Genomic DNA, 19,912 nt, shown 5'->3' with positions numbered 1-19,912 from the left:
AAGCATTGGAGGACACGTAAGGGAGGATACTTATGGAGCCTGGAGTCCCAACAACAGGCCATGATTGGGGCTGAGACTACAGCTCCAGGTTAATGCCAACAGCTGACTGACGGTGCCATCCACCAGTCAGTAAATGTAAAAACACTTTTGCCGATCGGCTGGGGGCGGAGAAGCCCGGGCTGCAGCTACAAAGACAATGTCAACGCGCCCCTAGCAACTGGTTGTTGGCGTGATCCGTGCACCAGGCCAGGCTGGTTACCAGGGACGCCGTCTGAGGCGGAAGGAGGCCTGCCTCATGCTCAGGCAGTGTCAGGAGCCAAGCATGATGGCCAGCTCGTAACATAATAATGTAAAACCCTCAAATTTTAGGGATTTATTATAGAAAGTATGTTCTTTTTCAAAAAGTAAATGCTTAGCAGCTGTATTAAAAAAAAGTATTATTCTCTTTGTTAAGTGCTTAGGTATTTTTAAATACTTTAAATATATCTCTTCTGTTCCTGGCAATGATAGATCAATCATCTACATTAATAATTATTATTATACATAATAGCATGCCCTGAGTATCTGGATGTCATTTATAACACTCAATAATGATTATTTTTGCAAACTGCTAAGTTTTCAGTCATTACAATAGGTTTTATGTTTGCTGTCAAGTTGCCAGATATTTCACAGAAAATCTTTTGGAAGTTCTATCTAAGGGAAATGCTTTGTATTCACTAACAAGAACTCTATTTGCATATAAATTATAACAGAGAAATCGTCGAGATTTCACTATGGAAGGATATGAAACGTCAATCTTCTATTATACGAAAAAGCCCTTTTCTTGGGATTGATAGGATTTCATTTTCTTCTTACTATGACCACCTGCACCATTCCAAGGAATAGATGTGTTTCAGAAAAACCTGGCAGATGAAAAAATAATGGATATCCCAGCAGGCAGGGGGTGAAAAAGTGGTAAATTGTGAATGTTATTTTGTATCAGTTTACTGATCAGATTGGAAGCCATCTTAATTTAAATGATAAAAGATATTTTTTTCTCTATACAATTCAATATTTATGTCACTTCTGTAGAGAACCTAGATTTCCCACAAGAAAAATATTACTCCTCATGCCCTATGAGACTTTCACTGCTAATGATTTGAGAAAGAAATCATATTTCCAATGTGAAATGTAGCAGTTATAGCTATTAGTAGGAGATATAGCAAGGTTTGAAATCAAATACACGAAAAGGTAAGTGTTTAACCCTATGATATCTTCTGTCTGGTTAGATTTTTAAAATTTGTATTTTTACTTAACCCCTTACGGATCGTGATTTATTTATTTACTTATTTTCATTGTTTTCTTCCAACATTCTAAGAGGCATAACACTTTAATTTTTAATTTTTAATCTACAGAGGCTCTTTAGGGCTTGTTCTGTGCAGCACTTTTTTTGTGTTGTTCATCATTCGGTAAAATTGACAATTTTATCAATATGTTAAAGTTGTTATAAGGATAAAGGATATAAGAAGGCAAAAGCGGCAGTTATGGTAAAAACTCAAAAACTTTTCTTCTAGAAAGAGGCTCCAGGCAAGGGTGCAGGATAAGCAGTTGAAGGGATTTGGAGGAAGAAGAATAGATTAAAGATTAAAATGTATGCTGATGACAATAAAAAGGCCAAAAGATTTGATTGGTCATGTTATTATGGTTATAGAATACTTTGGGATATTTTCAGGTCCGGCCTTTAACTGGGAGAAGTCAATACTAATGCCTCTTTCATGCCCACTAATGAGTTTAGAAGTAGGGGGGATGAAAGTGAGAGTCCTAAAAAATGGAGACAAACATTACCAGCAAGATGCAGAAATACAAGGAGGCAAATCTGAGATAAAAGATAGAATTATGGGTTCATTTGGTTAAGACTATGGTGGATAAAATGATGCGAGCAAAATCTGTGATTTACTTACCTCTTTGAAGCAAGTCCAATATGGATAGAGCTCAGAACCTCAAAAAAGATATAGACACTGATGATTTTTTTTAAATATGAGGTTCGCTTTCACCTCAACAAATTTTGTGCACCCCAGAAAAGAGGGTGTTTTGTATTTCCAGATCTGCGGTGGTACTTTTTAGTGTCACGGTTAAATTAAGTGAAGAAAAAGGGGAAAGTGGATTTTTATAACTATCTGATGGATGAAATAGACTGTGGATGTAATAATATAGTAGAGGTAAACCAGAGAAGAAAAAGTGGAATGGTTATTCTTCAGTTAAACTGCTGGTAGGTTGTTGGAGGTGGGTTAAAGAACTCCTACAGGTAAGATATTCCATGGTCTTTAACCCTCTATAAAATAACATGCACCGCAGGAAAATAAATACATTACAAAATTGCAATGTATTGAAAAATGTGGTTATAAGTAAAATAAAACATGTATTTTTAGAGGTTGCAATTAAACCTAGGCAAAATTAAAAAACAAATATAAGTTGACAGAAAAATTATGATTGGAATACATATGCTTAACTGTCACTGTCGTTATAACAAAATCTAAATCAACAGTGGATGTCATATAAAGCAAGTTTGCAATATACATTCATTACTTTTTAGTTGTTGTTATCATGCTGTAAAACAAAGCTGAACTTTCAACCAGAAATCCTGGTCCAGTCTCCTAAAGGCAGATTTACTTGTTCTGATTGAAAAAAAAAAACAGACTAAACACAGGAATTCCGGCCAGTGCAGAGTGTCACGGCTCAATGCGTCCATCAATCACATGAGAAAGAAGAGTCAGAAAACAGGAAGTGCCGTGTTCTCGATAATAACTAAAAAAAACAATGAATGTAAATTGCAAACTTGATTTATATCACATCTACTTTTGGTTTAGATTTTGAAAGTTATAACAACAGGTACACTTTAAGACATGCATATCAGTCAACAGACAATAAGGAAGTTTATCGGATTCAGCCTACACCGGAGGTCACTAAAATTTTACTGTGAAACATACCCTGTCTCAACACCCCTGTTAGCCAACATTTTTCAGAACTGGACCGTAGAATAACAGATTTAAAGGTTATGATCCTCAAAGGTCACTTCCAGAGTGACAGAGAGAGGAAAGTGTGGGAATTTAAATTGATAAAAACATTCCAGTCATTACACATGGATTAAACCTGGCACCTGGATTTATGACCCACCACATGGACACACTCCACAGATAAGACTGAACTGACCAAGAATCTTGGACTTCTAAATAAACTTTAATTTACAACACGTCCTTTTTATTGCCCTGGCTTATCTATGTGATGTATATACCCCCTCACCCCCCCCCCTCCCCAATTCACAGATGTCTCTCCCTTCCTGTTTGTAATATCCCTAAAATGTTGTGCTGTTTCTGTAAGCCATTCATTTGTAAACTTGTCTGACGAAGGGATCTTGTGAATCCCGAAAGCTCACAGCTCTAACAACTTTTTGTTGGCCAATAAAGGTATCACTCCTAAAATACTTTGTTTACAAGTATTTACCACACTGTGAAACATAGAGAGCAGGAAAGGCCTGTCAAAATATACAGCAGTCTACAAGGCATTAGTGATGAGTAAACATTCTTGCTATAAGGTGATGACACAGAACAGGGACAACACAAGCTAACATACAAGGGAAGGCCAACAGCCCGGGGTCAAAACCAAACAGGTAGCAAGGTATAAAATCAGGATCCAAGAGAATAGTCAGGTAACAGGGCCGAGGTCAGGAAAAGCCAGGAATAGCAAACAGAGAGCAGTACACCAGAAATTTAAGCATGCTTTGTGAGTAAGACTAATAGCTGGCAAAGGGTTAACAGACTGAAGAAGCATATATTTGAGGTCAGGGGTCCAGACCAGAATGTGGTTGGAACAGAGGTTCAGAATCCAGCAAGAGTGAGTGGAGACAGAAGATGTCAATCACCTAGGCAAAACAGAGGTTAACTGGGAAGTGGGCAGAAGAAACTTAGCAGGAAAGAGACAGGTGTGTCAGATGAATCAATCAGCAGTGCAGAAGAAGGACAGTGTTCAGACAGAGCTCAGACAAATGCTAAATAATATTATTCAAATACAAAACATGACTACAAATGCAGGCTTAGCCGCATACTACAAGCTGAAGGCAGCGCTGAGCTCCAAACAGGTACAAACATGAAACTGGCATTACAGAGTGCAGAGACATCCAGGGACACTGTGTACATGAGTCATTTTGGACTGGAGAGGGAGAAGGGATATCAGAGTGGAGACTATGAAAACAGCTCATAGTTCTCTGTGTCTTCAGCAAAAAGCAAGAGGATCAGAACTATGGGAAGAAAAACATAATACCAAGTATAGAACGAATTGTTAGCCTTCAGGTGGGGGAATGATTCAACATGTATAGTACCTAACCAGATAATCCCTTTAATACTTGTGATGCTAAAACACTAACTTTTAAAGCTTTAGCTCCTATATGTAAGACTCACAACAACTCAAACCTTATTACAGTTTCTTTGTATAATTATATTTAAATTTGACAGTAATAAGAAAAATAAGGATTTTTTGGGCCACAAATAATGACTACCTCCCACAGCTGTCAGAAAATCTTCCATAGTTACATCCAGGAGGGGAAAGCTAGGCAGAACAAATGTACAACCTCATTTTGATCAAATGTTATGATAGGACTTGCTGTGCACAATGTAGAACAATTCACTTAGTAACGCTTAGATGAAAGCTTTGCATCGAGGCAAAGCTGTAAAAATTTTAGATGAGTTTACAGAAGTTTACAGAAAAAAAGAACAGTTGTTTACTCTTCAGCAATAATTTACCTTAAAGTATTTTAATGAGGAGACATTGCATTATGAAATGTTTGATAGGATAAGGTGACATCTTGTTCATTTTTACTTACTCTGTAACTGTTTATGTTCATTCATTAACTTTATCTAAACTCATTAGAGTTATTCATTTGTTTATATTTGTAATAATTTGTAATATTTCTGATACACCCTGTACAAGTCAAAATGTTCGAATCTGCTTGGATAATTTTACAAAATCTTAAACAGATTAAAAGCAAAAGTTACAGTGTTAAAAATTTTCTTTTTAAGATCAACTGGTGTCAGAAAGTTATACAGTTATGTAGTTTTCCAGGACTTATTAGCTGATGTAGATCCTGCAGGAAGTGGTGTTCTATTTCCAGTCTGGTCTCTGCTGCCACCTTTGTTTGTGACATGAATAGCATTAAATGGACCTGTTAAACTGTTTGGGTTTAGAAACATTCTTCAAACCCAAACGCTGGATGTTTGGTTCCCCACAGCTGCAGAAATTGGATGGTGCCCTAAGGCCAGGGCCGGACTGGCCATCTGGCATTTCGATTAAATGCCAGAAGGGCCGAGGGCCTCTGTGGGTCAGTCCTGTGCTCCTCCTGGCGCAGCAACTCCTTTCCCATACCATAGGGAAAGGGGGTGACCAGCTAGAAGGAAAATGGGACTGGCCCACAGGGGGCCAGTGTCAAACTGTGCAGCACTTCAGGGCCATTGCAGGAATCTGGGACACAAGTCCGGGATTCCTGAGGGAGCACCCCATTCAATTGTGAGTGCGTCTTATAGACACATGCAATTAATTGGGCGCAGGCGGCCAGGGCTTCCAGCATAGGCAGGTCTGTAATACATGCTGCCTGTGCCAGAAGAGAGGAGAGGGTGCCTGGAAACCAGCAAAAGCTTCGGGGGAACATGTGACAGGCCATCTAATACATGGGGCAACACAAAGGGGGCAATCTACTATAGGGCTCCCAAACAAAATGTGCCAAAAAGGGGGCAAGTCTGGGTGGATTTATATCACACTTGAAGAAATAGAGCCATAAGCCTAAAACACACCCCAACTTACTCCCACTAATAAAAAGTAGTTTTTGTTGACCTTTGCTTATTAAAAGAATCAAATATTAGTTACTGGAATAAAATTACACACCATCATAGTCAGTGCTCAGTAGCATCTAGATTGGAGAAGAAAGTATAAAGTGAGAGACTCTGATCAGAGAAGACATCCCCTGTAGTTAACTTAAAGAAGACACCCCCACAAGTCACTCAGACAAGATGTCCCCTTTTGATACCAGTTGATTTTCCAGTTTTTCTACAGAGGCAGAAAATAGGCTGTCTATACCACAATTTTGGAGTCTGGGCTTGTCCTGTCCTCTTTTCCTCCTCATTGTGGTGGCAACTGTACTTCAGAAACCAGCAAGTAAAGCATGGTCAGCTAGAGGTCAAACAAAAGGCTAGATAGCAGAGGTACAAGGGAACTGATTAGTATTATTAAATGGGCACTGTCACCAAAAAAGAAGTATTAAAAGTAATTATTGGTCGGGGTCTGAGTGGTTAGTTCATCACCAATCAGGAGAATGAGCGAGTCCGTGCTGATGACTTTCTCTCCCAGCACTGTGACATCCACATAATCTAGGTTTATGATACCACCTCACTCAGCTGTGCGCGTCTCATCCCACTCGTTTTCCTGACAGAGCAGGTTATAGTCTGAACACTCAGACCCCAATCACATGTCTTTGTAATTTTTTTTCTGACAGGTACACAATTGTGACAGGTACAATTTAAAGCTCTATTAATTCCAGGACAGGGTATATATGAGAAAGTTATTTTAAATTGTTTTTTCACAGGATAGCTCATAAGTCACTGATTAGTTGACCTGAGCCAATCAGTTGTTCTGCACCACACTGCTCAGTGAATGGAGACAACTATACTTTTTGTGTATTTTTTGATCATATGTTTTTGAGATTTGGAGGCTGTCTAACATAGCCAACGATGCACTTTGCTTCATTTATACTGTAAATTTGCTCACCTTTAGTCATCGTCATTATAACTTACCCTTGAGGAAGTAATATGATGGCCTGAAAAGATTATAGGTCAAACCAATGTGCTGTGATACCTGCACTCTTGTATTTGAAGTGAGAGCCACTTCTGGGTGTTATAACATGAAAAGGCTGACGTATTGTGGTGTCATATTACTACCAACGTTAAGTATACATTACAGTTGTATTTGCCGAAAAAGAAATAGTAAAAAATGAATAAACTTAGTGAATTGTAATACACATTTATCAGCAGTCCCACTAGCCTTAAAGGGGTTATCCAGTTTTAGGCTATATTCACACTATGTAAAAGTATGGTCATTGTTGCCATCGGCACTGCCTTTACTTCAATGGGATCCCGGCCGGAGCGTATACACATCGTATACGCTCAGGCCGGGATGCCATGCGGACCCGCAAATAACTGACATGTCAGTTTTCTGCGTCCGCAATTCAGTGAATTGCGGCCATAGGAAACCCTGTCAGTTCACACAATGAAGCGAGCGGCTCCGTCCGCTTGCTTCATTGTGGGCATTGGCAAGTTCTGATGCGGGCGCGCGCTGATGCACCCACATCAGAACCCTACGGCCAGAAAGATCATCTTAAGTACTGGCCGGTATGATCCGGGCAGAGACCGGCCGGTCACATACGCTGTGTGATCATAGCCTTAGAAAAACATGGTCACTTTCTTCCAAAGACATCACAGCTCTTGTCTTCAGTTCAGGTGTGATTTCCAATTAATCTCCGTTCACTTCAATGTAACTGAGTAACTACACCCAAACTGGAGATAAGAGTGGTGCTGTCTTTGGAAGAAAGTGGCCATGTTTCTCTAACCTGACAGGTGGTTAGTCTGTCCTTGTGTGGAATGCTTAAAAATAAATATTTTAGGCTATGTTCCTACTATGTCCGCCTGCCCGTATGAAACAATGGTCGTTACTTGCTGTAAAAATGACATCCATTCACAAGAACGGCATTTTGATGGTGTGCATCAGTTATTTAGTTCACACTTAGTGTTTAATTAGGATTTATTGGCGCTATTTTCCCTGCAAATTGCGCAATCACTGTAAAATAGCACTATTTTTGCTGCGGTTCTGTCAAAATAGGGGCAAGAGTATAGTTATTTTACTGCTGATTGCAAAAACCACATCAAAATAGCGCTAATTATGGCTTGTCAACTTATTCTGTGGCTGTTTATTTTTAACCCTTTAAGCACCATGGAAATCAAAATTTTGCTTCTAGAGAGCCACATAAGGGCTTTTTTGTTCCAAAATAAATGTACTCTGAAACATTAAAGAGAGGGGGGGGCGGCATGTTTTATGCCATTTATTCACTTCTCAGCCACCTTAGAGACTTCGGGACCTAAAATATTGCATTTACTTTATGTTGTTACTTTGCTTTCAACAAAAGTATAAAACCCTCATAAACTAAAGCTTCCACAACTATTAAATAGTATATTTCAACCAAGAAAACACAGTTTGAAAAATTCAGGCACTAAAGTTGATCAGAGGAGCATTGTAACGTAAGTTGTTGTGTTCCCCGTTTTATCTTTATATACTGAGTGCATGAAAATCCCTTTAAAATATAAAAGATAAGGGAATGAAAGTGAGGTCTGGGTGAAATCTTCTGCTAGATTACTCAGCGGTTAAACCATATTAATTAGATTCCATCAAAGAATCTTACACAAACCACGAAACCATTTGGGCGCTTTCCAACGCTTTTCACTAGTATACTATTTAGTGCCTACAGTTCTAAATCCTCTGTATCATCTCAAAGGGGATATGCTGTGTTAATCTACTCCTCCCTTAGCAGACAGGAGCTATCAGATGGTTTCTTTGTTACACGCAGAGGTGAAATATGGTGAATATAATTAATATTCAGGTGCTGTGCTTACCATAATTAGAGGCCAAAAGGCTGACAATGATAGCTGCAAAGCCAGGTCCGAAGTCGTAAATGTAATGGAGAAATAAATTAAGGGACCAGAACACATTGAAATCCAGAATTCAGTCACAGCTGGTATTAGCAATAGAGTCCTTTCTTCCGCTATTTTATCATTCACACTTCAGTGATCTTTATGGAAATGACCAATACAGCGGGTAAGGCTACAAATAGGCCCACTGAGGTAATGTTAATACCTTTTCTTATCAAATAGAATCACCATGGAGCTAATCTTCTGCAAATTATTTCAGGGAATTGACATTTCATGTGCATATTAACGTCTCCTTGAGAAAAGGTCCATCAATCAAGATGGTGGTACGGCTGATCTCTGGCCAAGAACGACTTGGCGTTTATTAAGCTAAAACAATGTCCATCCTTTTGGAACAAAACGAGAATAAATGTCCCAGGATCGGAATCACAAATAGCAAGAGAAAAGAAGAGAGGCTATATACAATAGAAGAACTCCCCAAAACAGGGAATCATTTCATGCTGAGTGAAAGGTCAGATCAAAGTTGTAAATTCATTTGATTCAGTCTGTCAACAGTTTCCTCTCCGATGTTTAATCCAATGTATGCGGCAATTATAAATTATGATTTAGTCAATATTATAGCTGGTTATCCTACAGTGTATACAGAGAGAACAGGCTACAGAAAAAAGTGTTTTTTTTTTTAATTATGTTTTTCAAGCCAAAGCCAAGAACTGGTTTAAAAAGAGAAGTCTCAGTATTTATTTTGTACATGCTCTCCAATCATGATCTGTTCCTACCTATGACTAGGCTTTTTGGATGGCCGTCATTTTGAGGTAAAATAACGGCCGTTATTTTGAAAAAGTGACCGCCATTATGAAATAACTTCCGTTATTTGGCCTCAAAATTGGCTAAAAAAAGATGGCTGTCAAACATGCAAAAACAAACAAACCAAACAGTGTGTGCACCTTTGGCTTTACAAAAAAATAAATAAATAAATAAATAAATACACCCTAGGACTATGTTCACATGTTGTTGTTTTTTTTTCTTTTGAAATAACAGATGTTATTTTTAATTTCAATAATTCCCATAGAAATGGCCACCGTTCACACAATGTAAAGAATAAGTTCACAGTGTCTGTCATATTAACATTCATGATATTTATTTTAGGACCAACGGCTGTTATTTTTGGCTGTCCACACATAGATTTTTTTCTGGTCGCCATTCCACATTTTTTTTTACAATAATTCCAATGCAACTTTTTAATAGCCACACCCAAAAGAAAGTTAAAAGCGGCCATCATTAATGTTTTGAGTTTAAAATATCAGACGTTGAAAATCATTGTGTGAACATAGCCTCAAAAAAACAAGTAACTGGATTGTCCAGGGAATTTTTTTGGTGCTCTGTTTGGGATAAAAAAAAAAAAAGTGTATTCACTACTGTTGAGAGGGCATGCTGGGTTTAGCAAAGTTACACAAAAATGTGAAACTTTTAAAATAGGGCCAGTATGAAAATGATATATCAAATTTTTATTTTAAGCGCCCTTGATTCCACAGCACTTTACAAGCTATAAGGGTTAACAAACAGTACATTAAAAAGTCAAAAACCATTACATAAATAAGTTAAATGTCAGACTGGAACGTAGGGATTGAGCCCGCAAGGGCTACAATATACAAAACATGTGAGGATTTGAAGGCCGCACCAGAGAAAATTGCATATGACGAATATCTTGATAAAGTGTTTTTGGTGTAACAATTTGTTGAGGACTTTGCACACTATACTATTATGGATTTTCCAAAACTGTGATGCAGCACCCATAGAAGTCTATTACAATACATATGCCTCTAAAGTCTAATGGAGACATACAGAGGTTTTTCAAAGGGAATCCGAAAAATGTGGCATGCTCCACTGCATATCATAGAGGAGAAGAACACGTCCGTAATATTCATGGCCACAACACGCCTGTTTACCTGTAAAACAGCTGTCCCACCTACCGCACTAAACCGCATTTGGTGAGTGATTGTAAGCAGCTGCCAGGCACCTACCTGGGACGTGGCGTCCTTTGTTTTACGGAAGATGCAGCTGGAATGATTCAGTATATGTCTAATGTGAATATGGGTTGATTTTGCCTTGGGCTAGTTGAATGAATTCTGGTTAACGCCCGTGCATTTTCTGGAGTCATTTCTGCATTTCATACGCCGCTGTACATGTGCGGCTGAAACTACGGGCGTGGGAAAAATAGACATGTGGCCGGATGCGTACGAACCACGAACATACGCCAGTAGTAGAGTTATGCTTCCCTAGCTTGTTTCGAAGCGATCTGAGGCAGGTCATTTACTTGGAAATCTTCGCCCAGCCCCGTAAACCACACAGAACCTTTTGGATCGAAAAATCAAGTTCAATTTGGCTGAAATAAGTACTCCGTACGGGACCGCATAGTAATCCACGGCCGTGAGTTTCAACATTTCCGTCCTCAAACAATGGTCTTGTTCATTTTTCACGGCGCCGTATACGATCCGGCCGTAAGCTCATACGAAGTGTGCACTATGCGGGCGAATATCGTATACTTTCAAGCGAACGCATCAAACTCAAAACTATGTGCGTATATTCGCGGTTCGCACTACGGACGGAATCATACGCAGTGTGAACATAGCCTCATGGTGTGTTTACAAAGACATATTTATCTGGCAGATTTTTGAAGCCAAAGCCAGGAACAGACTATAAACAGGGAGCATTTCATAAAGGAAAGACTGAGATTTTTCCTCTTTTCAAATCCATTCCTGGCTTTGGCTTCCAAAATCTGCCAGATAAATCTGTCTGTGTAAACGCACCTTTATTATCCTGCCTATGTCCTCCTCAAGTCTTTGTCTGTGGGTCCAATTACCTCTGCGACTGGGACCTGGTTTCCTTTAAAACTCAATCACTCACTATACTTGATGTCTGCTATAGTGTATACTTAGTGTGCATATACTTGATTCCTACCGTATGATTTGCTATCTTGTTATCGGTGACCTGACTTTGGCTTGTGTCACTGACTACGTGTTTATCTCCTGACTTGGTCTGTATTTTTGTCCTCTGGTGTTTTGACTTATCGACTCTTTATTGCCTAACAACTTTGCACTGGTATCTGCCTCTCCTGGTTTGACCCTAGTTTGCTGACCATCCACTGTTATGTATATTTGTCCTTGTCTCGTAATTTTTTACGTATGTATAATATTTGTCTTGTGTCCTGTCCCATCTATATTACCATGGGGGTGGCTTCAAGTTGTCCTGTGAAGCCTAGGACACGTTAAAGCAAGTAGACGTGGGACAACGCCAGGGCTACAATTGTCTCTGCGCTACCTGTGTTTATTACCCTCTTTGCTTGGTATTCTAAGGAGGTCCTCAGATATTTACCTTCCTTTCCGCACAGGTTCTAAAATGTAACTTTTATTTCATTCATTAAAATCTACCCATGTGTCAAGTACATGTTAAAAGGCTGCTGTTCAGCTATTGTAGCGGTAGTGTAGATATACACTTCTATCTTCTACGGTTGAAGGACTGAGCTAATACTGCTACTATTATTTTGTCTATCAGGAGAATGCTGTTGCCTTGTACTGGTTTCTCAGTAACCTGATCAGTTAGGAGTCACTAAATGTTCTCCGTATCCAGTGTCAGACATTGTCTCTGTGTTTGTCGGTTCTCTGTACAGTTTGAGCTGCCCTAGATGCAGTGCTCATTAATCACTGTCGGAATGTGGGAGATTGTTGAAATGCTTTAGAAGGAGATGCCGACATTCACAAGATAGTATAGTAACTCTGGTGTATTAGTACTATATAGGCTCAGGAGACTGCTATCTAGTTAGCTGCCTGTTATGGAACAATTTACTATACACTCTCTAGCCATCTGTCTGATCTCTATTTCTCCTTATTGCCAAGCGTGCAACCAGTGAGTTACTACGCCAAGCTGAATTTAGCTATTAAAATTCATGCATGACATTGCTCTTAGTCTACAACCTTCAGAAGGGGCTGCTTGTGGCGCATGTTCACGGACTTTGATTTTCTTGAATGGAAGTGCCCTCAAAACACATTTGTTCAAGCAGGCTTACCAGGTTCCCTAATTTTGACTGCTACCCTCAACCCCCCCACACACACACACACCTCCACCACGCACACACAGACACATACACACACGCCAAGCATTTAAGCACTTAGACCTTTGCATGCAGGCACTAGCTGGTGACAGGTTCACCCACCCTTACCTGCACTGCCTTATTTATAAAGATGGCTGGACCATAAGAACAATGATGCACTTTGCCCCTCTGCCATTTTGTCTCAAACCCCCTCCTGATAGTATGTAAGCTCATGCATGCGAGCAGGGATCTCACTCCTCAAGTATGGATAATTATATGTATATCTCTGTAATGTCTATTTTTTTGTCTATGTATGTACCCCAGAATTGTAAAATGCTGCGGAATCTGTTGGCGCTATATAAATAAAAATTATTATTAATTTTTAGTGTAGAATCTAAAGTCAAATACTATACATGCACAATGTAGCCAAACACAAAAAGGAAATTGTGTAGTCCACAAACGTGAACAGTATAAGCAAATGCACAAGAAAAATGCAAATACAAAAAAAAATGAAAAGGGGCAGACGCAAAATGCTGTAGCGCCTTATCTGATATATATCATTGGTTGTACAAATATAGCAATACCTTACCTAGTACATTTGAAAATTAAAAAACAGGAATTGCAATTAATAGGTTAGGTAAGCAATCGGGGCACCACAACCAATATACAAAACCCCAATAACTCCAGGCTGCCAGTGCCAGTACTTTGATAACGTTATCGAGGACTGACAAAACATGTCAGACAATGTAAAGCATGGCAAATTTTAATAGGTGCATTCAGTAAGCACGCTTGGTAAGGGCTATAAGGAGAAATAGACATCAGACAGACAATTAGAAAGCGTATATCAAATTGTTCCATAATAGGCAGTGAACTAGATAGCAATCTCCTGAGCCTATCAAGCATTGATATGTCAGAGTTACTATACTATCCTGTGAATGTCGGCATCTCCTTTGGGAACATTTCAACAATCTCCCACATTCTGACAGTGATCATTGAGCACTGCATATAGGGCAGCACAAACTGTACATATCTTAGAGAACCGACAAAAATAGAGGCAATGTGGTAAATTTATCAAGGGCTTTGCGTCTATTTTTAGGTGAATAAATGGATTTTAGCCCATTTTTGGTCTAAGTTCTATTTATAAACAAGCATTTTTTATTTTATTCTAATCTTTCTATTTTCAGTATTCCCCAAAAAACTAGTATAATTTGGAAACTTCTTCAAATTTATCCTTTGCAAATTTTTTAAAAGTTGCACAAACTGGAGCAGGCCTACGTCTGGTCAGTACCAGGTGAATTTGCTTGCACAATTTTTTTGCAAATAATGAGAATATTCTATTCACACACTTATAAATAGTTTGTCAAATGAGTCTTATTTGGCTTGGTGAAAAACAGAAGAATACTCTGTAGAAAATTCACGTTCTAGATTCAATAGTAAATGTCCCCCCATGTCTATCTGACAAACGGTAGCATCCATGGTGACCCCCCATCCTGACACAGGATATGGAGCACCCACATAAAGTGACTCCTAATTCAGGTTACTGAGAAACCAGTACAAGGCAACAGCATTCTCCCAAAATAATAGTAGCAGTATCAGCTCAGTGCTTCAACAGTAGAACATAGGATTGTATCGCAAAACTAACAGAATACCGCTACAAAAGCTGAAAAGTAGCCTTTAACATGCACTAGACACATAGGTAATTACTAAATTTCAGATTTTTATGGGTGAAAAAAAGTTCAAAAATTTTAGAACCTGTAGGGAAAGGAAGGTATATATCTGAGGCTCCCCTTCAGCATAGCAAGTAAAGAAGTTATAACAATACCTCCCAAAATATTGGATCAACAGGAACACCTGGGTGTACCTTGCCCTGCCCTGACAGTGATGCTTATTTTACCGATGCTGGTAAGAATTTTTTAAAAGGCGGGAACAAGGTGGCCGGAGGGGGGGGGGGGGGATCATAATGAACTATCATTACTAACCTGTCCCTGTGCCTCTCCGGCGCTGGATCGCCGGTAAGGGACCCCCACTGAGCTTCGGAATCTCTTCTAAGCCAATGACACGACACGAGTTGATGGACTGGCCACTCAGCCAGTCACTGACTGGGTCGGGACACGGCTGCAGTCACTGATTGGCTGAGCGCATATTCTATCAGTCGGGTCGGCATTTTGCCCCTTCTTATGACATCATCAAGAGATGGAGGAAAATGCCTTCAAGCGGGGGTCCCACAGCTTGTGGCACAGCTCTTCGTGCACACATGAGGAGGTAAGTAATGTTTGGTTATTATGTGCCCTCCTGCTAGCTGCTAGTTTTTTTGAATGACTACATTTGCACAAACTTGTCAACTTTTAAGATAAGCACCACCACAAACCGCTTAGTTCCCGAATTGTAACCTGGACAATGGTACGCATTAGTAGTACCCACTCAAATCCTCTGTGTCATTAAATAGTTCTGTAAAATGGTGCCATCTGTAAGCTCAATGTGGGGGCACATGGAGTGCCAGTGACTCCTTAGTATAGAGTACTGTGCCCACATAAAGTATGCATTAAGCCGAAAGGGGACATTTATCAAAATGCAGATGGTTCCCTTTTCTATGGCGTATTTCTTCCAATTGCCCAGATGGGCAGGTAGGCGGGGTCTTAATAAATGCCCCAATTAATGTTTATTAGTTAGAGTCCTGCTTCTTCCCTCATATTGAAGCATCTTTAGGGTTGGGCATAAAAAAGAATTCTACTAAGACTAAGACACAACTAATATAGAAAAACAATATCATTGCTAATTAGAGATGAGCGAACTTGCCGGCATTTGATTCAACATTTGATTCTCACTGCTTGGACAAATCCAAACTTTCGGCCAGTTCACTCACCTCTATTGCTAACTGCTGCTGGACTTTTAAAGTAAACAAAATCATGCAGTCTTGCTTAAAAGGTTAAAACTGACATATGAAAGCAATTTTCCTGTTGGCACTAGGCAATCTTATATATATATATATATATATATATATATATATATATATATATAAAATTCAATGTAAAACTGTTAAGCTCCTCTAATATTTTGTCCAGAGCAGAAGTTTTCTATGGGGATTTGCCACTGCTCTGTACAGTTCCTGACATGGACAAAGGTGGCAGCATAGAGCACTGTGTAAGACTGGAAAGAATACACCACTTCCTGTAGGATATTCAGCAGCTGATAAGTACTGGAAGAATTGAGATTTTTAAATAGAAGTAAATTAAAAAACTATATAATTCTCTGAAACCAGTTGATTTAAAATTAATTTTGTAGTTATGGTGTCAATGCTTATGTATAAAGATGATTGCAATTATATTAGTTTGCTTAGATCAGAGGTGTTTTGTCAAACTGAGGAAAGAACATGATGTTAGCTATCAAAAGTCTACTTCTTTTACTGCAGAATCATTCTTTCTATCCATGTGCATTGTTCAGCAAATCGTAAGCAATTTCAAGGCCAGGTATACAGGGGTTATACAAATCATCATAGCCTCCACAGCTATTGGGATTCATCAAGATGATGTACTTCTGCAGTTACCTCTTATTCTCACATAACAGTTGTGAAGGGTGATCGCTGACTCCAGAGCAGAGTTATGAAGACTCAGCATTTGTGTCTGGTGTTGATAATTTCTATTCCTGTATCAATGATGTACCTTTTACTATCTATAATACAATTCATTGTAAATTGAGGAGGTTCTATTTAATTTACGGTAGATTTGTTATTTGACTTTACAACCTGAAAATCCCTTTAAAAAGGAAGAGAATCTCTAGCAATCTCTAGTCTGACACAATTCCTATATACTGATGGATTAGAAAGGATAATCAGATTATTACTGTTAAAACCATCATCATGCAAGTTGTATTACTAATCTAATTTTTGCAAAAATAAATTTAGGTTAAATGGGTTAGAAAGGACATTGAAAATTGGTGGCCATCTCCAGAACAGGTCATTAATTTTAGGACAGTGCAGGTCGACCCTTAGTACCCCACCATAGACCATCTATCTGGAGGAGACCTCTTCATTGTTAACATCTGCTCATACTTGTATGCACCACACTTGTGCTAGCTTCTATCTAGCATCTGGATTTGTTGTGGATGTTATATACAGATTGTGCTGGTAAGATTTTTAGAAAAATTTAATACAAGTAAATGATATTTTACAATGTGATGCAAAAACATTAAAGGTAACGTGTCGTAGAGGGCTTTTGTGCACCTAAAGGGGTTATCCAGTGCTACAAAAACATGGCCACTTTCTTTCAGAGACAACACGACTCTTGTCTCCAGTTCAGAGTCACTGAGCACTTCAATGGAACTGAGCAGCAAAACTCCGCCCAAGCTGGAGACAAGAGTGAAGCTGTCTCTGGAAGAAAGTGGCCATGTTTTTGTAGCGCTGGATAACCCCTTTAACTTTTAGGCCCCTTTAACATTTCAGGAAAATCTATCTGGATTTCTTATCAGGATCTATTGGGTTCTAATGTGCATGGACACCCTTCAGAAATATTTCCTGAGGGTGTCTGTGCAGTGCCAGCACCTAGGCAAGTACCGCTGGGTGCAGATGCTGGCCTTTTATCTGTATATGCTTCTTATCAGGAGTGCATACAGTTAAATAGGGAGGTGTGATGACAGGGCAAGGAGCCATTGGCTTCCAACCCTGTCAATCAATTTTCTAGCCATTGGCAGCAATGTGCCTCACAAGAAGTTGTTCTCTCTTCCACAGCAGTGTGGCGTATGAGTGATGTCACTTGTGTGCTCGCAAAGCCCAAAGACAGAGGGAGAAGCCGGCGGAGGTCACTGCTGCAGTAGGTAAATATGTTTTTTTTCCTCCTTCGTTTTTACGATCATGAAACACTAATGGTTTCCTGAAGCCCCCTGAAAGGCATCCTGATCAGTGTTTCCTGACCATAAAAATGGTCTCAGTGCTCGCTTAAATGGGCTATGGTCCTCGCTTAAAGTCTTGTTCACACAAGACAGCAAATATATGCTCACCCAGCGCTCACCCTGTAATGCCTTCATGCACTTTTTTATCTCACTGTGTACATACACAACAAAGGTGTGGACATCCATGGTGGCGAAGGAAATTGGGATTGTTTGGATTAATATTTTTTTATTTACAAGTGCAGCAGATTGATAAACAGACTACTGAGATAACAGAGCTATTCGCTTTGTTATTACTGCAAATTCGCTCATCCTTTATACTTACCCATCCTAGGTCCCAAGGCTGCCCAGTGTCAGACACTGTCTTCAAAATTTCCTCTGATGTGGTGTGCGGACAGGAATCATCCATATAGATGCAGCAGTGTATACAGTGATTGACAGTCATTTCATTCCTTTCATAACATGGACTCAGCTTCTGAGCCTGTACAACCAAAAGTTACCTAAAGTGCAACACATGTACAGACATGTACAGTGCTGATTGTAAACTCCCACTGCGCTTTACATGTATAGTACTGAGCAAAGATGGAAGGGGTTAAAGATTTTTTTATGTTGACTAATATTCTTTTTCAGAATTTTAATCTTTTTGTTTGATGAAATATTTGTCAAACTACATGATATTCAACTTACATCAAATCACTGTTATCACAGTAGATTCTCACCATTTTAGCATCTACTGCCAATAAACAATGCAATGCTAAAGTAAAATTATATTTTGAAATGTTTACCGAAATCAACATGCAACTGACAATCAAAGGGCATTCATAAAGTATTCAAACATCTTTACTTTCCCACATTACAGTCTTCTCCTTCTCTCTATACCTGCTTATTCTTCTTCTCTAACAGCCCTCCTTGCCCCTGGCACTTCCCTTAGCATGAGGAGCATAGCAGATTAATATATAGTTTTGTGAGAAAGGTTCCAGGATAACATGTAATTTATTCATGTGAAACATCTGCTTCTTCTAGGTAAAGTAGTAATGTGCGTGGGAGGTCCGACTCCTAGTGATTGACAGCTGTGTATGGGACCCCCAAAGATAGAACTGTCAGTTACTGATTAGCACCACCCACATGGCTACTTAACCTATGCTAAGAGTTGTACCATACTATGTAAGTATATGTCATTCCTAGTGTTGAGCATTAGGGGGCTAAATCAACACTATGTCCGTCTGAGGACCTCGTAGTGCTCAGGTTACTGCAAGACACATTAGAACTCCGGTGGTATGCTGTCAAATGAGGGTGAACCATTAAAGTTCCAATGTGTCTTGCAGTAACTTATCATATTTTTTGTTCTAATTTTTGTATATTTCATTTTTACACTCCATAAGGGGTGAAAATATCCAAAAATAGGAATGAAAAAACAGATACTGCAGTCAGTGGGGTGCAGAATGACAACTCAGGAGCACACTGGGAGCATGAAGAGGTAAGCACCATCTTACTATTTTACCACTTTAAAGCAAGGGCTGCACGGACCACCTGAGCCATGTGTAGGCTTGATAAGCAAGCACTAGAGATGAGCGAACCGGGTTCGGGTTCGAGTCGATCCGAACCAGAACTTTCGGCATTTGATTAGCGGTGGCTGCTGAACTTGGATAAAGCTCAAAGGTTGTCTGGAAAACATGGATACAGCCAATGACTATATCCATGTTTTCCACATAGCCTTAGGGCTTTATCCAACTTCAGTAGCCACCGCTAATCAAATGCCGAACGTTCGGGTTCGGATCGACTCGAGCATGCTCGAGGTTCGCTCATCTCTAGCAAGCACCAATCTAGCAGTTCGATGCTCGCTGATACTGAGAGTCAGGCCTCTAATAAGGCCTTAACTGTCAGTTTGGTACACAGTTATCTCTCCCAACTTCCCCATATACATGAATGACCTTTGGGGGGGTGGGGGTCAAGCAAAACTAATTTAACACACCCAATGCATCTCTTTACAGACATAATCTGTCAGTGGAGAGTCAAGAGGCAACCGCATACTATAAACAGCTGACCCTAGTCTATCCTATGACCACTTTAAAGGGGTTGTCTGGGGAACAAGAGATTTATTGAATCCAACTGTATGAAGCAGGTAATCCAATGCCAATAGAGTCCACCTATCCCACAGGGTGCTGTGCTCAAACCAGCTCCCCTTGAGCAAATCTCAAGCACACAAGGGTTTGTTCAGAGCCGGATG

Source organism: Dendropsophus ebraccatus, chromosome 7 (genome assembly GCF_027789765.1).
Source record: "Dendropsophus ebraccatus isolate aDenEbr1 chromosome 7, aDenEbr1.pat, whole genome shotgun sequence".
Classification (NCBI taxonomy): domain Eukaryota; kingdom Metazoa; phylum Chordata; class Amphibia; order Anura; family Hylidae; genus Dendropsophus; species Dendropsophus ebraccatus.
The sequence above is the reverse complement of the archived record's forward strand: the minus strand, read 5'-3'. Positions refer to the sequence as shown.